We start from the raw sequence: 19,735 nt of genomic DNA, 5'->3' as shown, positions 1-19,735 counted from the left end.
GTATAAACACAACTTTGTTCCTGACTCTTACCCAATTAAAAAAAATTCCTTACCCAGAAAACACTGAGTGCTAAGAGACTGACTTATACCCCTCAGGTTAGACAGAGAGACTAAATAAACTTAAATTTAAATGTGCCACAAATTTGGCCTAGCACAGACCAATATATAAATAAGTATAGCCTGCCTAACGCCATTACTTATTTCTAGAAAAAACATATATATGTATGTTATTATTAAGCAAAACAATAATAAAAACAGGTCTCTTCTTTTCCAGTTGGTTTAGTTGTAAATAGGTTAATAATGGCTTTATTGCAAAATAACCTTGGTCAGACAATGTGGGACATTTCCAAACTTTTTACTGTGGCATTTTTACTGTGACTTTCAGAAGAGAAAAATACAAGTGTTGGCTCCTCCCAATCAGAAAGCTGAGCTGACTGGTGAGACTAGGGGATTTATAGGAAATCCTGCATTTCCTTTTAAATTTGGTGACCTGTTTAAACAACTTTAATAACTTGAAACCAAGTAGAATGGTCACCCTGGCTGTTTTGGTTAGGGTTGATACAATGGTTAATTCATTGTAAGAGGACCACTATTTTAGTCTGTCTTTCCCATTATTTGTTGTTATTACTGTTGTTCTTACTGCTACTTGTCGTGGTGGTGGTGGGTGGTGGGTGGTGTAGGTACAGCCTCAATGAACTTTGGGAACTGACTGAATGGACATTAAATTTTTATTCCCACAAGATTTACAATGTACTCTCTGGATGTGTCAGTATTTCCTTTGCAAAAATAGAACTTATTTCTTTGAGGAATATGAAAGAGACAAGGGGTTCTGGGAATTATGAGGATTGTTTATAATCTGAATAAAATCTTAGAGTAGGGATGGAACTATTACATTTTTTAAGTTTAATTTTAGATTCCATTTGCTGTTTTCTTTCTTAATCGAGGCCAGAGGTCATCTGTGGATGCTGAGAAATGTCAGTGGAGAGGACAAAATCATAGCTAAGGGAGGAAATCCTGATGAGCAGTATTATGACTTGGAAGGGCCAAGATGAATCCCAGAAACAGCTTATTAGGGTGCATTGAAGGATGCAGGATATTTTATAGAAAGTGACTGTTAAGAGAGGGAGCAATGCTATAGGGCAGAAGACCTAATTACCTCTTGAGTACAAGAAGAAAATGCAGAAACTGTAGGAAGTAAACTCCAGGGGGTGAGTGTCTAAGAAAATGTGCTCAGTTTATTCTCACTCCTGCCAAACCAAAAGATAGGAACAATTCTGGTTCAGTTCTGCTGATACAAATGTAGGCCAAAGCATGCATCTAATGCAGAGGTTCTTATAATGGAATTATAAAAATAATAATAATGTTATTGAATTATTGAGGTAATTATTATTATTTTGCTCATGGCACATTATTGTTTGCAATGAAGAATCAAGGCTCACTGAATGTTTAAGGTGGTTAACAGAGTAGGCTTCCCCAGGCAGTAGGCTATTACCAAGACATTCAGATTCCTTTATCTTTCCTTAACTTCCCTTTCCCCTAAGCATCTTTTCTCTTTAGTTCTTGAGGACTCACAGAGGAGAGAGAGAAAAGGCTTTCCTCCTCTAGTCTCCTGAGCATCAAGAAGGAGAGAGCAGGTTGTAAACTCCAGCTGGGAACAAGAGCGAGGGAAAGTGGAAGTCTCAGAGTTGGGGAAGGTGTTTCCTGGCATAATTACAAAAATTTGCCAAGACACACCTTTTAAGCAATTGTTCTAATGCTTGTCCTTGGAAGACCAATGAAGTTCTAGACAGGGACTTGGAACCTGATCCTGGAAATCTGTGAACTTGTTTTAAAAATATTTTGACAGTTGTGCTTCAATATAATTGAATTTCATTTACAGTCCTGTTTTATTTTATAAATTTAAAAACACTATTCTGAAAAGGGGGCCATAGATGTCACCAGACTGCCAAAGGGATCCATGACACAAAGTGGTTGAAAATCTGCAAGTCTAGAGTCTAGGGTTCTGCTCCTAAGTAGATCTGAGAAGTTGTCTTTCTTTTAATATTATTTTATTATTTAATTTAATGTATTATTGTAATATTTTTGAAATTTCACTAAACAACCTCTTGAGCAGTATACCCACACACTTTTCCAGGGTTATTCTAAAGAGAGTCTCCCCAACTGCTCTTTTCTCCCATCCTAAGAAAAGGAGAGATGACCAAGGGTTAGACCTAAGCCAGAATCATGAAATTCAGTCTTGAAGGGAGAGATGATCTGCAAAAAACTAAGAAAATTTTGACTGTGTAGTGTAAACCTCAGTAGCATAACTACTTTAAGCTGTCCTATTCTTATTGTTTCTTGCTGGTACCAAGTATCTGTTCTTGACTGATGCTTCTTCTCAGAATATTCATTACAACTGAGATTTATATGTAAAGAGCAAGAAAAACCACAGGAAAGAGAAATCATGTATTGAAGAGCTAAACTAGTTAAACAGTAATAAAGATACCAACTAAACAATCATAATAATAGTTATTGATATTCTTTAAAAGGCAGATCTGATACTATACATTAAGTATAAAAATATGAAAATAACAGAATACATTTTTGATGTTTATGTGCGTTCGAAAAAGAAGACTTTTAAATAATCAAACTTTTATAGTTCAACTAATCTCTGAATAGAGAAATCAAAAAAGTTAGGATTTTCTGAAGACATGAGGGATTAGCACCAATAAAATAGTTTGCCTGTCAAGTGATAGAAAAACTCTAACAAAGACCTCTTTAGGTAATTATTGTTCCTGCCTTTCTTATCTTATCTTAGACACCCTATCCCTGCCAGCTGTGTTGTTCAAGTCACATTGCTTTTTGAAGAATTTCTCAAGATCTTTCTCCTCCTACAATGTTACTTTCCTAGGCTTAACTTTAATGATAAATGAATTCTTCCTACTAAGATCCCCTTGGATAGTGACACATCCCTACCTATTAAAGACTGAGGCAGAAAAAAAGTATAGTTCTAGCATAAGAGCAGCCTGTGGGATATCTGGCAATTTTACTCCTGATATTATTATTATGAATAAAACACATCCATCTAACACCAAAAGTCTATACTCATAGAATAGTTCACATTTTGTAACTAATACATTATATTAATGTAATCTGTTTGTTTCTATGACATATGTATGTATAACATGTGTATGTATTTCTTATGGCAAAATTAACAAAAACATTGAACAAAATGCATAAAAGATCATTATTTTCCCTGCTTTTCTTCCTAACACATGTATAAACATTTTTTCTTTCTAACATCCCTGCAGTATTAGGCCACAAAAAAGACTAATTCGATGTCTAGAAACCTTCCCTGTGAGCAATTCAAACTGTAGGTAGTAGGGTATGTTATAAACCCCTCACCCTACAAATACCTATATAGAACTTGGGAAGAATTAAGTCTATCACAAGAAATCACCAATTCAACATCCAGTCTTAATAATCAAATTTAGAGATTAATTACAGGCTGTATTAAATACAGGTATTAAAATATAAAGAATATATTTAAAAGATAGAAAATGGGACTCTATAAGTACTTAAAAGTTTGTAAAATAATATGTAATGTAAAAGATAGAAATTGTTGTGATCCTCACAATAGATTTTACAGATGAGAAAATTGAGACTCAAAAAGCTGATTGACTTGACCAAAGTCATATAGCTAGTGAATGTTAAAACATCAATCACCTTGGATTGTGACCAAGCATCAAAATGATTCATGATGCTATCATACAAAGAGTTAAATTCTCTTTAAAAATTTTAGACGCCTGAGTTTTCATACAGTTTGTATGTGTAAGGGAGTGTTATTTTTGCTTATTATCACATTTGATCAATTTTTAATCTTCTCATCTGTAAAGGGATGAAAATATGGCAAGCACAGTATTTATCTCTCTGCCCAGCTCACATATTTTCTCTTTAATCTTAGAAATACTAGGAGAGCATGCTTGATTAATAAATAACAGCACATCTGCTTTCATTGTTAAACTCCATTGTACTCTATGGAGGCTGCAGTTTATAGATTCCCCTTAAATCACCAAAAAGTACATCTATAAGAGGGATTTAGATTTGGTGGAGAATACCAAGTCATTTTTTGCTACTCTTAAAGTCTGCTTAAAAACAGGAAACCACACTTCTCCACCCCACCCAACCCACCATCCACTGAGATGTTCCATATCAAGTTTGACTTACAGTTTTCCAACCACTCCTAAATTTGTCCTGGTGCCTGCTTTTATCTTAATAAGTTGCTCTTCCCTGGACACACACACACACACACACACAGCCTCCACTTTTGCCCATCACTGAGAAATTTGGCTGTAGGTGGCAGGTGTTTGGTCTCTGCAGCCTTATCTCTGACTTATTTGCTACTCAACTGTGACTTCCCTTCCCAAGACCATCCCTGCTGCTGCCCCATCATTTCTTGTCATAGGATAATCTCTAAATAAGGTATTCTGACCCTTTCCTAGTAAAAATAAAGTGCAGAGGTTCACCCACTTAGGTCCAGAGGTTCCCCACCTTTTCCTTCACCCCCTGTGATCTCCAATCTCCCGGGGTATCTGAACTTACTGGCAGTGGTTCGTTTCTCCCTCTGGGGTGCCTCTGTCTCTCAGCCCTTGCTTCTCAGTTCTGGCAGTTATAAAAAGGAAGGAAGTTGAATAGAAGAAAAAAAAAATTAAACCTACTTGAAGAGGAAACCCCGAGCTGCCTCAAATCCTGTTTCTTTGCACTGAGCTACATATCAGGGTGTATCTTTTGATAAACAGACTGCACAAGAGCCTCTTAAGTAAATTGTGCATTTGATAAAATGATTGCTCCGTAGAAGTTATATGCATGAAGACTGCATTTGGCTGACAATTATTGTGAATATATGCATATATATGCTTATGTGTCGATATGCATAGGGGTCTGAACCTGCAGGTTTATAGAAGCTGTGGCCTGAAAGCCAAAGGCATTAAGTTTTCCCAGTATCCTACTTTTGTAACTAACTCCTTTTATAATTTTGACTCTCATCTGGTTTATCTAAAAAATGTAAATAACAGTGTCTGACTTGGAAAGAGATCCCTCTCTATTATAAATACATATCAACTATGAAAATGTCAATGATAACAATGCATATGTATCGAAGTCTTAATTGTTTAGTTAGCCCTCACAGATGATTGTAATTAAGGAGCACTTGAAGGATTCAGAATTACCAACAAATGGAAAGGGATCATCATGTAATTTTCTGTGAAAGACAATGTTAATAATATTTTTAAGTGGCATTAATACATCACATTATTTTTACTTCTGAAGGCACAATTTCCCTTCTACTCAGATGCCAAAAAAATCCCTTACATAGAGCTAATCATTTCATTCTTTGGCTTGCATTCTGTTTTCATTCTCAATAGAGTCAATAGGAAATCCCCACTATCCGAGTTCCTTTAGAGCTTTTTGGTCTAATTTCCTTTTATTCTCTTTTGATTCTTGTAAACTCCAGTTAACTGGCACTATCCATTATGTTCCTGGAATTTGAATATCAATTCTCACTTCTGTTTACTTGCACAGACCCAGCCTCATACCCAAAATGTCCTCCTCCACATCTCTTCCTTTTAGAGTCCTCATCTTCCTCAGCTCTATGATTGGCTTCTCTCCATCACTCCTGGTTCTTATAAAAGTGTTCTTTATTCTTTCTTCAAATATACATAGACCTATTTGTTGGATCATATCTTTGTCACTCCCCATCCCACCTGTACATAATTATTGCTATCCATGCCTTATAGTCCTGTTCTCAAGTAGAATATAAGGGATATGAAGAAAAAGATAACAATAATGGTTTTTATCTTTGAATTGTCCAGGGCCAAAGCAGTGCCTTACATATGGTAAATGTTTAATAAATATTTGTTAAATTGAATTTAACTGCGATGAACTAAGAAATCCAGTTTAAAATCACTATTAATTCAGAATTTGTGATTATTCAACTTAGACATTAATCAAGATACAGTGGAAAGAACACTGAATTTGGAAGTCAAAGGTCTGGGCTTTAATCCAAGCTCTGCCATCTGCATGAAAGGCAGCCAAGTAGCACATTGGATAAAACACTGGGCTTGGAATAAGAAGGACTCCATCTTTCTGAATTCAAATCTGGCCCCAAACACTTCCTGGCTGTATGACTCTGGGCAAGTCACTTAGCCCTATTTGATTCAGTTTCCTCATCAATAAAATGAGCTGGAGAAGAAAATGGCAAACTCCTCCAGTATCTGCTCCAAAGCGGGGCATGAAGAGTCGCAATTGAAATGACCCAGTAACAACAGTGTGGATTTAGATGAGTCATTTAAACCTCAAGGTACCTTTCAACTCAAACTCTAGTGATCTATATGATCTTTAACTCATATCATGGGTGAAGAATAGGTCTGCAGATTTCACTAACATAGTGCCTGGGAGCAATGCTGAAATTGTTATTAAGGATTCAAGCATATTTATTGTTTGAAAATTGAATAGATGCTAATTGCATTCTATTGAAACACAAAAAATATTGGAGCATCTCAAAGCAGGAAGAAATCTTGAGGTTGTTTGATCCTTATGTTTCTCTTGGCCAGTCATTCAATTTCTGATGGAAAGCTTCTGGGGAAGAGTAATACACTGTCTTCTAAGGGAACTCATTTCATTTTTGAACAGTTTTTCTTTGTATCACAGATCTAGGTTTAAACAAGAAAGAAACCTCAAAGGCATTTTAATCCAACATTCTCATTTTATAGGAGACGGGAAATGACTCTTAAAATCATAAAGATAGTACACACCAGAGGAGGTTTTAAAACTTTTTTCTAGATCATAGAATCACAGATTCTAAAAGTTTTAAATTACTTTAGAGAAAATCTAGTCTAAGAGACCAAACTTACAGCTCCTTCTCTGCAACTTCCATTTCTTGATCTTATTTCACAGAATCATACATTCTAGAAGTCGTGTTCTTGATCTCCTTCTTGTTCATTAGATATGTCATGCTGAGCATTTTCACTGATTGTCTCTTATGCTGAGAATTCTCTTCCTCCCCATTTCTATCTCCTGGCTTGGCTGAAATTCTTCAAGTCTCAACTGAAATTTCACTTTTTGCAAGAAGACTTTCCCAATTTCCCTTAATGCTAGTGCCTTCCCTCTGGAAATTATCTCCAGTATATCTTGTAACTATCTTGTTAATCCATAGTTGTTTGCATGTTGTCTCCCCTGTAACCTGAATTCTCTCATTAAAATTGAGAGAAGAGAATATTTTAAATCTGTCTTTATATCCCCAGGACTTAGAACAGTGTTTGTCATGTTGAACATAATAAATGCTGCTTAATTTGACTAGATCCTATGCTTTGCCAATCCTAAATTTCTTTCCCTGCAGCTTCCATGCACTTCTCTATCCTGCCAGTTCAAACAGAAAAAGATGGATCAGTTTTTCACAATAGCCTCCCTGAACTATCTGGAAATAGACCCATCCCAATATAGTTGCACTATTTGGCTCATTCTTCCAACTCACACTCACAATAGCAGGTTAAATCAACAAAGAAAAGCTAATTCTTACTCCATTAAGGATTTTAGGGCTAACATTGAGTAGCAAAGATTTCTACTATTATATCTCAAGCCTCTTCTGATGTGTTTGTTCCTTGTTATCAATCAACAATAGATAATAATAGAAATCTATTAGCATTTAGAAAAGGGTATTTACTAGAAAGTATAGTAAACCAGTTGTTATAAAACCTTTCCCTCTCAACCCAGGAGGACAACTCTCTTATTGCACACACAAAATTCCTGAGAGAAAGCTGCTTAACACAAAGTACGAAGGCAATAGAGAATATGGTCCTATGGTACCTGCCAACTCCTGCTCTTCAGTATCCTTTTTCTCCCATTGTGGACTCATCATGGACTTCTCTTTCATGTAGTTCTCCAGGGATTTTGAATGTAGTAGCATTTCTAGAGTCTAATTTGCATTATTCTTCTCTTGAGAGGACTGATGATCCCTATAGCCAACACTATCCATTTGGTTACTATAGGTAACTATATCAATTTGTAGGTGTTTTCTCTGTCATCAGCTATTGCTACTACCTCCAGTGAATCCTGTTATTGACCTATTAAGATTTCTGATGGTTTTTCTGACCTTTCAAAATTCATAAATTCATAAGCCAATCAATTCTGTATTTGAAAACTGTTGTCTAAAATCAGGAAAGCACAATTTCTTCTGTGTTTACAAAAGGAACAGAAGCATAACGTGCTCACAGATATAAGAATACAATTTGCTGCTGCTCCCACAAGACAGTTCATAGTGGCTTTGACTCTCTTAAATACAGGAGGGATCAAAATAATTAGGAGATTGACCTTATTCCTTTTTTTATGTAAACATCTCAAGTCATCATCAGAAAATTCCATTGTTATAGAGTAGCCCCTCAATTGCAGTATTCCCCAGAGGATTAGAATCAGACAAAATGTCTGTACATGTTCTGTGTAACCTATCAGGAAATGCAAGATGAGCATGCTGTAAGTATTGGGCCCTTACTGTCCAGTTCCCCATTTTTGTCAGTATCAAAATTTGTCGCCTCTACATTTTTTTTCCTCTTTTTCTCTTTGAGAAGCAGCTATTCCTGGCCCTTGACTTAAATCTATATATCATAGATTACTAATTCCTTAACTTAGGTTACACCTAGTATGTACAAACAACCTCAGATATGACTTTAGAACATGTTTTAATACTAGAATTTTAAGTTACAAATACATTTTAAACATTAAAAACTAAAGCAACAACCAAAAAAATTAAACTGATTGCATTACTTTTGCTCAATGACAAAAAGATTAAAAACTGGAAACTTAAAAAGGAAAGAATGCTAAAGTTCTATATTTTCTATTGTCTTATATAGTATATTGGAATTAGTAGTTTATTTTTCATTCTCTTTTGCTGGATCCTCCCTTCTTCTCTTACCACAATTGTAGAGTGCCTTAAGGCTTTATTCTGAGCGTCTTCATTTTATATTCTATACCCTTTCTATTTGTTATCTTATAAACTTCCAAGGATAAATTTATCGTCTCTATCTTCCCATGATGGTTGGGTATCAAATTTTATTTTCTCTCCTGAGCTCCAGTTCTGCATCAAGAAAGGCCTATTGAACAATTCCCATTGGATGTCTTGTAAATATTTCAAATTTAACTAGCCAAAACAGAACTAATTATCTTTCTCCATAAACCCAACTCTCTTGAATTTCCCTTTCTCCGTTGAACTCATTACTTTTCTTCTAGTCTTTCACATTGATAAGCTCAGAGTCATTTTAGAATCTTCAATCTTCCTCTATCTCCATATCAAATGAAATGAAAAACCTTGTATATTTTCTCTTTATAGCATTTCTTGCATCTATTCCCTTGCCTCTACTAGCATGCTACCACTTTCTGCAGGCTTCATCAATTTTTTCATAGGATATTATATTGGTTCCCTAACTATTCTGTCTCCTCCTCCATACAGCTATCAAAGTGGCCTTTCTTTTTTTTAATTCAGTAATATTTGATTTTTCTAGTTCCATATAAAGACAGTTTTCAACATTCAAAATTCATTTCAAATTTTTTTCTTCCCTACCTTACTTTCCCCCTCCCCAAGACAGCAAGCAATCTGATATATATTATAGATGTGCAATCATTTAAAACATATTTCCACATTAGTTGTGTTATGCAAAGGGAAAAAACCAAGAGAAAGAAAAAGCAAACCAAAAAAAAAAAGATTAGAAGGGTGTGCTTTGATCTGCATTCAATCTCCATATTTCTCTCTCTGGGTGCAGATGGTATTTTCCACCCCAAACCTATTGGAATTATCTTGGATCAATGTAGTGTGAAAAATGGATCAATGTATTGAGAAGACACAGTAATGACACCCTTGGATCAAAGGGTATGCACAGTTTTATTACCTTTTGGGCATATTTCCTAATTGTTCTGTAGAAGGGCTAGATCAGTTCATATCACCATCAACAATGCATTAGTGTCCCAGTTTCCCCATATCTCCTCTAACATTTGTTATTATTTTTTTCCTGTCATTTTAACCAATCTGAGAGGTGTGAAATGGTAGCTCAGAGTTGTTTTAATTTGTTTCCCTAATCATTAATGATTCAGAGAATTTTTTTCCATATGACTATAAATGATTTTAATTTTTTCATCTGAAAATTGTCCATATCCTTTGACTATTTATTAGTTAGGTAATGGCTTATATTCTTATAAATTTGACTCAGTTCTCTCTATATTTTAGAAATGAAGCCTTTATCAGAAACATTGGCTGTAAAAAATTGTTTCCCAGCTTTCTGCTTCCTTCTAATCTTGGCAGTATTGGTTCTGTTTGTGTAAAATCTTTTTAATTTAATGTGATCAAAATTATCCATTCTGCATTTCATGATGTTCTCTATTTCTTGTTTGGCCATAAATTCCGCCTTCTCCAAAGATCTGACAGATAACCCATTCCTTACTCTTCTAATTTGCTTATAATATAAAATTTATGTCTAAGCCATGATCCCATTTTAACCTTATCTTGGTATGGGGTATGAGATGTTCATCTAAAATTGCAGGATCTCCCTATTCCAATATAAAGTATAAATGCCTCTATTACATCCACACTCCTATTGTACTATCCATAATTCAAATTCATGCACACCAGTTAAAATGGCCTGTCTGCTATTCTACATACAGCCATGAAACCATCCTCCTGAATTTTGCCCTTAGTTGAGGCATTTTGCTTACCTACTCCACACTCTTCCCTTTGTAAGCCCAATTAAACCATCCTCCCTATCCCTTCCCAAGAGAAGTTGTTGTGGACATTTTGAGAAACCTCTCTTATAGAAAAGCTTGTTGAACTAGAATGCATATGGAAAGAGAGCCCAGGTTTTTGTTTTTGGTGGGCTAAAGCACAACTTTTAGGAGGACACATGAGAAGGGACAGTTATCCTCTGTCTCTGAGGCAAGAAAGTTCTTGGATATTCCATGTGGGTATACCAAAATTTGGAATAGGTTCTTGCTGCCCCTCAAATCAGGGCTTCTTAAACTTTTTTTCTACCTGAGACTCCTTTTTGCCCAGGAAGTTTTATTGCAACTTTAGCTTTTTTTAAACTTTAGCAGTTAAACAAATCAAACATTTACTGATACTAAATCATAATTTCACAACCCCCACATTCAGTTACATAACTCCATATGGGGTTGTGATCCACTGGAGACAAGAAAGAGAAAAAGAGAACAAGAGGATTAAAGAAAGTCGGGGGAGGCAAAGAACAACCTGGATCAGTATGAACTAATAGCATTTGGTGAGAGTAAACAAATTCTAATCCAAAACTCCTCTCTACAGTTTTTCAGAAATTTTCACCGACATTTTATTCTTCCTTACCAGAAGTGTTGTTGTTTGTGGAGCCAGAATTTTATTCTATAGTATTTTCCATCCCTCTTAGTCTGGTTTCCCCAGTAGAAACTGAGGCTGTGGGATGCTGCCTATCCTTTTCTCTGAGCTTTTTGAAAGCCAGTCTGTTCAAACCTGGGGAATGTGCCATACTGTGCTCAGATTTCTATTCTATTTTACTTTAAAATAATGTAATTACTTCCTCCCAAGCTTCCCAGCATTTCTCTCAGTAATTCTTTCCTCCTTATTAGTTAGAATCAGTTTCAGATTACCAGTATCTTTCTCACTTTCTCTATCAGCTTCAAATATTACTTAGAGTGAAGTTAATTATTATTTACATTAGTTAATAAGAGTGACTTCCTAGAATTTATTGAAACAGGTAGAATGCAATCTCTGCTTTAAAAAATACTTTGCTACAAATTTTCTGACTCCACCTTTAAAAAGTTCTATAATTCTTTTTTCTAGAATGTGCTAAAAAATCAGTGCTCTGTCATTCTAAATTTTCATGAGTATAGACTGGCCACCTATTATTCTTTTATCTTCCTTCCCAACAATTGCTTCAGATTTATGAGGTTTGGTTCTACTTAAATGCATTGAATTGACAAGTTTAGTAAATATATTTCCTCAACCTAAGTTTGCTTCATATGTTATAAATAAATTTGTAGTCACGTACAGTGCAGGGATGGAGGCCTGAAGAGAAGGTATCTGATGTTGTGAAGGAAAAACCAATGAAACTTAAAAACAGTTATATATTTATTTAAAAGTTAGATTGGGGGAATACATATATATATATATATATACACATAAAATACATATAAATACATAACATCACACATACATATTGTTTTTGGAAAGTTATATTTCAAGAAAGAGATATATTCTCTTTAAACAACAGCAAATACTAATGATTCTAGTGGATAGAACCATTTCTTTTCTTTGTGGTGAAACTGAATAGAGTAGGACTTTAAGAGAGCAAAATAAAAACTGAGAGAGGATATGATTTAAGTCCATGCAAGTATGGGGTGAATACAGATTGATTCAATAAATGCCTAAATACAGGAATCCTGAGAAATCCATGAACCCTCAAAGGAGGTAGTTATACAACAAATAAAAGCAAAATTAACCACTTTAGGCTCTACTGCTGCGCTATTTGACCCTTTTCATAGGTGATAGAAGTATCATGTTTCATTGGATGGTTAGTCACTATTTTTCTTCTCAAATATCAGAAAGATCCCACACAAAACACAAATGTTTGTATGGTTCTAAGAGAGCTTCCATTTATATATTACAATTTTATATAATTTGCAGGTGGCAAATGATCATCCCAAAAGTCTAGAGAACTGAATAGTCTGTGTGGATTTATCCAATTAGTCCCTTGATTCAATACTTACGTACCAGGAAACTCCATTCTCTTTAATTTGTGCTTCATTTCAGTGAACTCTTATGATGAATATGGCTTGTAGAGTCAATGATATAGTTCTATTAGCTTTTCTGACAAGGTATGTTTGAAAAGGCCCTTGTCACTGAAGACCCTGAAATTTGTACTTCTTTCAAGTGTAAGTACAAAATATTCTTATTCTGGTATTAGGGCTATAGAATTGAAGAAAAAGTATAGCAATTACAGTACTGGCACTAGTAGATGATTACTCTAAGTGTAACTGGTCTGTGATTTATTCAGGGAATCCAGTAAAGAGTGAAGGAATTCTGGTAGAAAAAATATGAAATTATGGAGATTCCACTCTACTTTCCCTTTTTCTCCCTTTTGTGATATAGAACAGAGCAAGGGATAAAAAGATTAATTAATAAATATCACTTTAATATTGAAATATTTTGCCTCTTTTTCTTTTCTTTTTTCAAATTTTCTTTTTTTTATTAAAACTTTTTATTTTCAAAATATATAAGATAATTCTTACTATCCACCTTTACAAGATCTTGTATTCTATTTTTTTCCTTGCTTTCCCCCATCCCCTCCCATAGACAGCAAGTAAACCATATTGTTAAACATGTTCTTTTGCCTCTTTTTAAACAATTATTTGTTAAAGATAATTTTGTTGACTTCCAGAGTTGTGTTTTTGTTATAGGAAATGTGAGAGAGAAAGAAAATCTGATGATATGTGTGTTGTTTCACTTTCTGGAAGACCACTATTCTAACTTGGCAATCAAAAGCTTGACTAAGGACTTAAAGTGTTTTATAAATTTTATTTGCAATTGGCATGTTAATTTTTTGCCTCTGTTTTTCTAAATTTCCATAGAAAATTAGCTACTAGAACCTTTTATAGATCCATCAGGAGCTATAATATCATTATCTCCAAACACATTGGTCACTTTATGCCAGAGTCCTTTGCCTTGACACAGCCATAGAGAGCTCTACTTAGTAACTTCAGCATGGTTTATTCACCATTTATGGTATGATTTTTCCTGTCACCATTAGGCTGTCTTAGAGCAGAGATGTCATACATAGCACCACAATACTTCTGAGTACAGCCTGAACCAAATTAAAATGTAATTGGGAAATAGTTAGCAAAATAAATCAGTAAAAATAGAAATATTCTAAGTCAATATAAAGCCTTAAAGGGTCCTTTTATATGGCTTAGAGGGTCCATTTTTATTTGAGTTTGAGACCTCTGCCTTAGAGGAATCCTTGACTTACTACTCTCCCTACCTCTACTTGTAATCACTTGCTTAATCTCATTAGTTTTCCCTTCACAATCTCTTGTAACAGATACCTTCTCTTTATTTACACGTACCTCATTTTATTGTTTTAGTTCAGGTCTTCATCATCTCCCCGTTGGACTATTATAATACTTTCTTAATTAGTGTCTTTGCCTCAAGTCTCTCTTCTAATTCATCTGTTATATAACTGTCAAAATGATATTCCTAAAGAACAGTTCTTCCTATGCCATTTTTCCATTCAATAAACCATGTAACTCCCATTTATTTCTAGCATCAAATACAAACTCTTAGGTGTAGCATGAAAATCTTCTCAACTTTACTCCAAACTTACTTTCTAGATATGATACATTATCTTTTTCTTGCACATATTCTTCAATCCAGCTTAATTAAACAGTATGCTATTTCTTACGTCTCATTCCATTTCCTATCTCTTTACTATTGTACAACTGTCCACTATGCATTAAACATGCTTTCTCTTTGCTTTTTAAAGGGATATACAAAGTATTTGGAATAAGGAACAATTTTGATATGGTTTCATTTTGTGATAAGCAGTGGACATGAAGTTTTGGACATGAAGTATGCTATTAACTCTAGGCTGACTCAGAATACTCTACCTTGATCATATGAATGATGTGAGCTGGTTTCTCTACCATACTTGGTTCTTCCTCAGTTGAGTGTTAAATTGTGTGCTATTTACACATTTCACTACTTCTTTTTGTTGTATTTTTAATCCTATAGTTTTTTAGTCCAAAAAACCATGCAGAAATCATAGCTTTTCTTAAGCATAGTTCAGCTATAGTAAATAAAGTATGGCTAAAAATGAGAAACAACATTCCAAACATATAAATTATTTCTGTGGAATAATTCTTGAAAAGATACTAAGAGGAACATGGTAAGTAGATCCCACTATAGTGTAAAAGAGGGAAAAAAGTTACAGAATATTTCTGTGAAGAAAAAATGCTTGCCAGTGGCAATACTAAGTACTGAAGATTGAAAAAAAAGTAATTTTTACTCCAGAAACTCACTTTTCATTCAAGGGTACATAAAATCCACTGTCAGATAAATTCCAAATGAAGCTATAAAATCAAGGCATCTTCATCAAACTGTAAAACATTCTTACAAAAAAAGTGAGGTAGTTATTCCAATCAATCTAGAAATATCTTCCCCATTGAAAAAGTGATGAATTCTGATACATATTGATATGTTGATACAAAATTTTTTCAGAATTACAAAAATGAAGTTGAATTCTTTAACATGTACTTGTACTATATTCATGCCACAAAAGATTGAAAAATATGTCCAATAGAAGGAGATATGTATACTCTGATGGTCAGCAAACTTGACTGATTAAAAATGTCAGTGATAGCAAATGGACTTTTATCAAGATTAAACCTGTAAAAATGGACTGGCTCTCAAAGGTACTTAAAATTCATTGTGATAGTGTTTTCAAAAATTCACAGACATATATCAAAATCTTGCAAATTCAGTATAGTTATACTATATATAACATCATATATATCATATGGAATCATAGCAAAGGGATGACATATCAAATAAAATTCTAAATAGAAGTAAGGGTTATTATATAATCAATATTTAAGTATTTTGTTTTATCCTAGCCAATTCACACACTGAAATATAATTTTAATTTTCCTTTAAGCATAGCCTTGTGTCACCTATATAAAGATTGTCCTATCTCTGCTCCCCAACCTTCTAGTTCTTTTCTATCCACTGTGATCTTGGATTTATTTTGTATAGTGCTTATACTGTTTCTCCTTCTCCTTCTGATATGCTGGAACTAGCTTCAGCTGGTTTGTGAGAGCCAATTGTTAAAGTTTCAATATGAATATTTACACCTCAGAAGTCAGCAAATACTCTAAATCAGGACTTGATTTATCATTTTGTTGATCCAGGGGTCCTCAAACTTTTTAAATAGGGGGCCAGTTCACTGTCCCTCTGACTGTTGGAGGGCCGGACTGTAGTAAAAACAAAAACTTTTGTTTTGTGGGCCTTTAAATAAAGAAACTTCATAGCCCTGGGTGAGGGGGATAATTGTCTTCAGCTGCCACATCTGGCCCGTGGGCCGTAGTTTGAGGAACCCTGATTCTAGACCCAAGAAATTGATGGAGAAAGAATGCAGATTAAAGTTAAGAATATAATATCCTCAGGGAGGGGGATAGCTAGGTTGAATAGTAGAGAGAATAGTGGTTCTGGAAGTCAGGAAGACCTGAATTCAAATGTGGCCTAAGTAGCTGTGTGACCCCGGACAAATCACTTAATCCTGACTGCTTAAAAAAAAAAGTATCCCAGATATATAATAATTAGTTGTTAGTTATGTACCAACACACTCCTTTATGTACATAGTATGTGTACATGGTATTTCTCATAGACTATAAGCTCCTTGAAAACAAGGACTATTTCCTTTTGTCCTTTGCACCCCTGGTTTCTAGTACAATCCTTGGCATAATGTGTATTGATTGATTGACCACAGGAATAGGATCAGGGTATCTCTATCCTAATGTCCATTTTTTGTTTTTTCCAACTCCTAAAATTCTCACACAGGAATATCCTACATTATTTCTGACCCCTTCATGGTACATTCATCAGCAATTTTCAGCTGAAAATTAAAATACATTTAGGAAGAGTTTGGACAGATTCTTATTTAATTGATTCATAACAGGCTAATTGAGAGAAGTCAGGGATGTTTGGAGAATATTATTAACTTCTTGAGTTTGACGTCAGAGAGGTTATATTTTTCCTATAAACAGACTGTGACCTATGAGACATCCACAAATATCCTTTCATGTATCAGGCAGAATACTACTGACATTGGTCTTTATTATATTTGTTCAATCAGAGCTTGATCCAGTGAAAAGAGTTGAGGAATCTTGGGTCTGAATCTATTTTACAACAGTGGTAGCCATCACATCTCATTTAAATTACTTCTCTTTACCCTGATTTTTCATCTCTAAAATTGTATAATCTGACTCCAACCCAAGCAGGGGGAGGGAGAGGAGAGCCAGCGTTCAGCTCAGTGCTACCTCTGCCATGTATATCTTCAAGGGGCAGCAAACATCTTCCAGCTTACTAATCACTAGATGCAGCATTGCACAATGGAAATAAGACTGTTCAAGTTGTTTAAACTCAGTTTCCTCATCAGAGAAAATTAGATTAGATAGCTCTTGAGGTCTTTTTCGGCTTGAACTCTAGGAACTTATATTTATATCACCTATCTTACAAGTTAGTTGTAAGTTGTAAGTAGAGTACTTTGCAAACTGTTAAATAGTAAGTTAAGGGAAATTATAATAGGTATAATAGGTATGGAAACATGTTTTGTATGATTTTACATGTATAATTAATATCATATTGCTTTTCTTCTCAATGGGGAAAAGGGACGAATGAGAGGTCCAGAAGAAAGTTGAAACTCAGAATATTTTTAAATGAATGTCTTATATCTTGGTTTAAAAAGTGAGTTACATTTATTTCTGATGTACTTATGTACACTAGGTACTTATATACACTGTGCTAGGTAATCTCAGGAGATGCAAAAATGAGAAAAATACAGCTTCTGTTTCTACATTTTTTTTTTTTACTATGCAACTATCCTTTTTTTTTTTTAAAGAAGGGGGAAATTTAAATTTATGTAACTTGTTTGTTTTCCATTGGTTTAAGACTTAAATAGCTAAGCCCAAGTTTTTAGCACTGACAAATATGTAACCTCTGATATTTTCTTTTACATACAAGTTCCTATAAATATAAGAAAAGACCTACAATTGATTTTTGTCTGATGATAACTCACAATTATATACTTTAAGGTTTACAAAAGAACTCTAGCCCTTTAGCACAAAGTATACATTAATAATTACTGAGTAGCATGTTCAAGGAATTTTTAGAATAATGATTAGCTGAAGTTGGAACATGTAATTCCCATTCTCCTCTCTTTCCACAGCATGGAAACAAAAGACAAAGCCAAGCTAGTTCTCTTTATTAAACCAATGCCCTTGTTTTGACATTGGCAAAAAAAGTATGTTCCTAGGAGATTAGAATTTCCTTTCTTTCTCAAAAGGCTGTAGCTACAAAGAATGATATCTTCAAGAATTATCTCTGTCATATTATTGTTCTATAAGAAATGACCAGCAGGATGAATACAGAGAGGCTTGGAGAGACTTACATGAACTGATGCTGAGTGAAATGAGCAGAACCAGGAGATCATTATATATCTCAACAATGATACTGTATGAGTATGTATTCTGATGGAAGTGGATTTCTTTGACAAAGAGAAAATCTAACTCAGTTTAAATTGATCAACAAGGGACAGAAGCAGCTACATCCAAAGACAGAACACTGGGAAATGAATGTACACTGTTTGCATTTTGGTTCTTCTTCCCGAGTTATTTTTACCTTCTGAATCCAATTCTTCCTGTGCAACAAGAGAACTGTTCGGTTCTACACACATATATTGTATCTAGGAGATACTGTGACATATTTAACATGTATAGGACTGCTTGCCATCTGGGGGAGGGGATGGAGGGAGGAAGGGAAAAAGTTGGAACAGAAGTGAGTGAAAGGGATAATGTAAAAAATTATCCAGGCATGGGTTCTGTCAATAAAAAGTTATAATTATTAAAAAAAGAATTATCTCTATCTTTGAAAGACTAAGCTTCAGGCATCACTTAAACCTAGCCAAGAAAGCTATCATTACTATATTCTCAACTCTTAGATAACTGTCATCATTATATTATCATATTAGTATTACAATTTTATATCAAATCTTGAACTGATAAGAATATCTCTATCTCTCTAGTTCTGTCTCTCAACTTTGTTTTCAACAAATGTTTACAATAATAGATCTGAGCAGTCAACAAATATTTATTAAGCATCTACTATGCATCAGGTATGACAGCTAGGTAGCATAGTGCACAGAGTGCTGGATATGGAGTCATCTTCCCAAGTTCACATTTGGTCTCAGACACTACTTGTGTGACTCTAGATTAAATCATTTAACCCTTTTTGCCTCAGTTTCATCATCTGTAAAATGAGCTGGAGAAGGAAAATGGCAAGCTAATCCATTATCTTTACCAAGAAAACTTCAAATGGGGCCACTGTGTCAGATATAACTGAAAATGACTAAATAACAATAAATGAGCCAGAATGGGAATACAATGAAAGGCAAAAAACAAATAAAAAATGTCTACCGTCAAGGAGCTAATATTTCAACGAGAAGACAAAAAAATTATAAAGAAACAAGATATTTACTAGAAAAATTTATGGAAGGGGGATGAAATTAAAAATAAGGAGAGTCAAGAAAAGTTTGTTATATATGATGGCTTTTGGGACTTGAAAAGAAGCCAGGAAGGGCAGGAGAAACAAATGAAGAAGGAAAAAATTCTAGATTTGGGAGGCAACCAGTAAAAATGTCCAGAGTCCAGAAATAAAATGTCTTTGTGAGGAACAGCAAGGAAGCCTGTGCTCCTGGATAGAAGAGTACTTTGGTAGAGGTAGGGCAGACAAAGGTATAAGACTGGAAAGGTAGGAGGAGGCCATAGAATGAAAGGCTCTGACTACCAACAAATGATTTTATATTTGATCTTCGTAGAGGCTGAAAGCCACTGGTGCTGATTGAATGGAAGACAACAAAAATCAGATCTTTAGTTTAGGATGATCAATTTAACAACTGAGTGG

General features: G+C 34.5%; 1 protein-coding gene across 7 annotated transcripts in view; it reads right to left on the bottom strand.

The window, feature by feature from the left end:
• Positions 1–19,735, bottom strand: part of ARHGDIB (Rho GDP dissociation inhibitor beta) — a 73,268-nt gene that overhangs the window by 22,660 nt on the left and 30,873 nt on the right. For 2 of the 7 annotated variants that reach the window (XM_052000749.1, XM_052000750.1), the window contains exon 1: positions 4,582–4,641. The exons of 3 other annotated variants lie outside the window; for them this stretch is intronic. The gene's annotated coding sequence lies outside the window, so the exon portion shown is untranslated. Of the gene's footprint in view, positions 1–4,206; positions 4,226–4,530; positions 4,550–4,581; positions 4,642–19,735 lie in introns of those variants that run through there. 2 more of the 7 variants (XM_052000753.1, XM_052000754.1) reach the window with 2 other exon arrangements.

Source organism: Antechinus flavipes, chromosome 5, assembly GCF_016432865.1.
Source record: "Antechinus flavipes isolate AdamAnt ecotype Samford, QLD, Australia chromosome 5, AdamAnt_v2, whole genome shotgun sequence".
Classification (NCBI taxonomy): Eukaryota; Metazoa; Chordata; class Mammalia; order Dasyuromorphia; family Dasyuridae; genus Antechinus; species Antechinus flavipes.
Note: the sequence above shows the minus strand (reverse complement) of the source record. Positions and strands in the feature narration are given on the sequence as shown.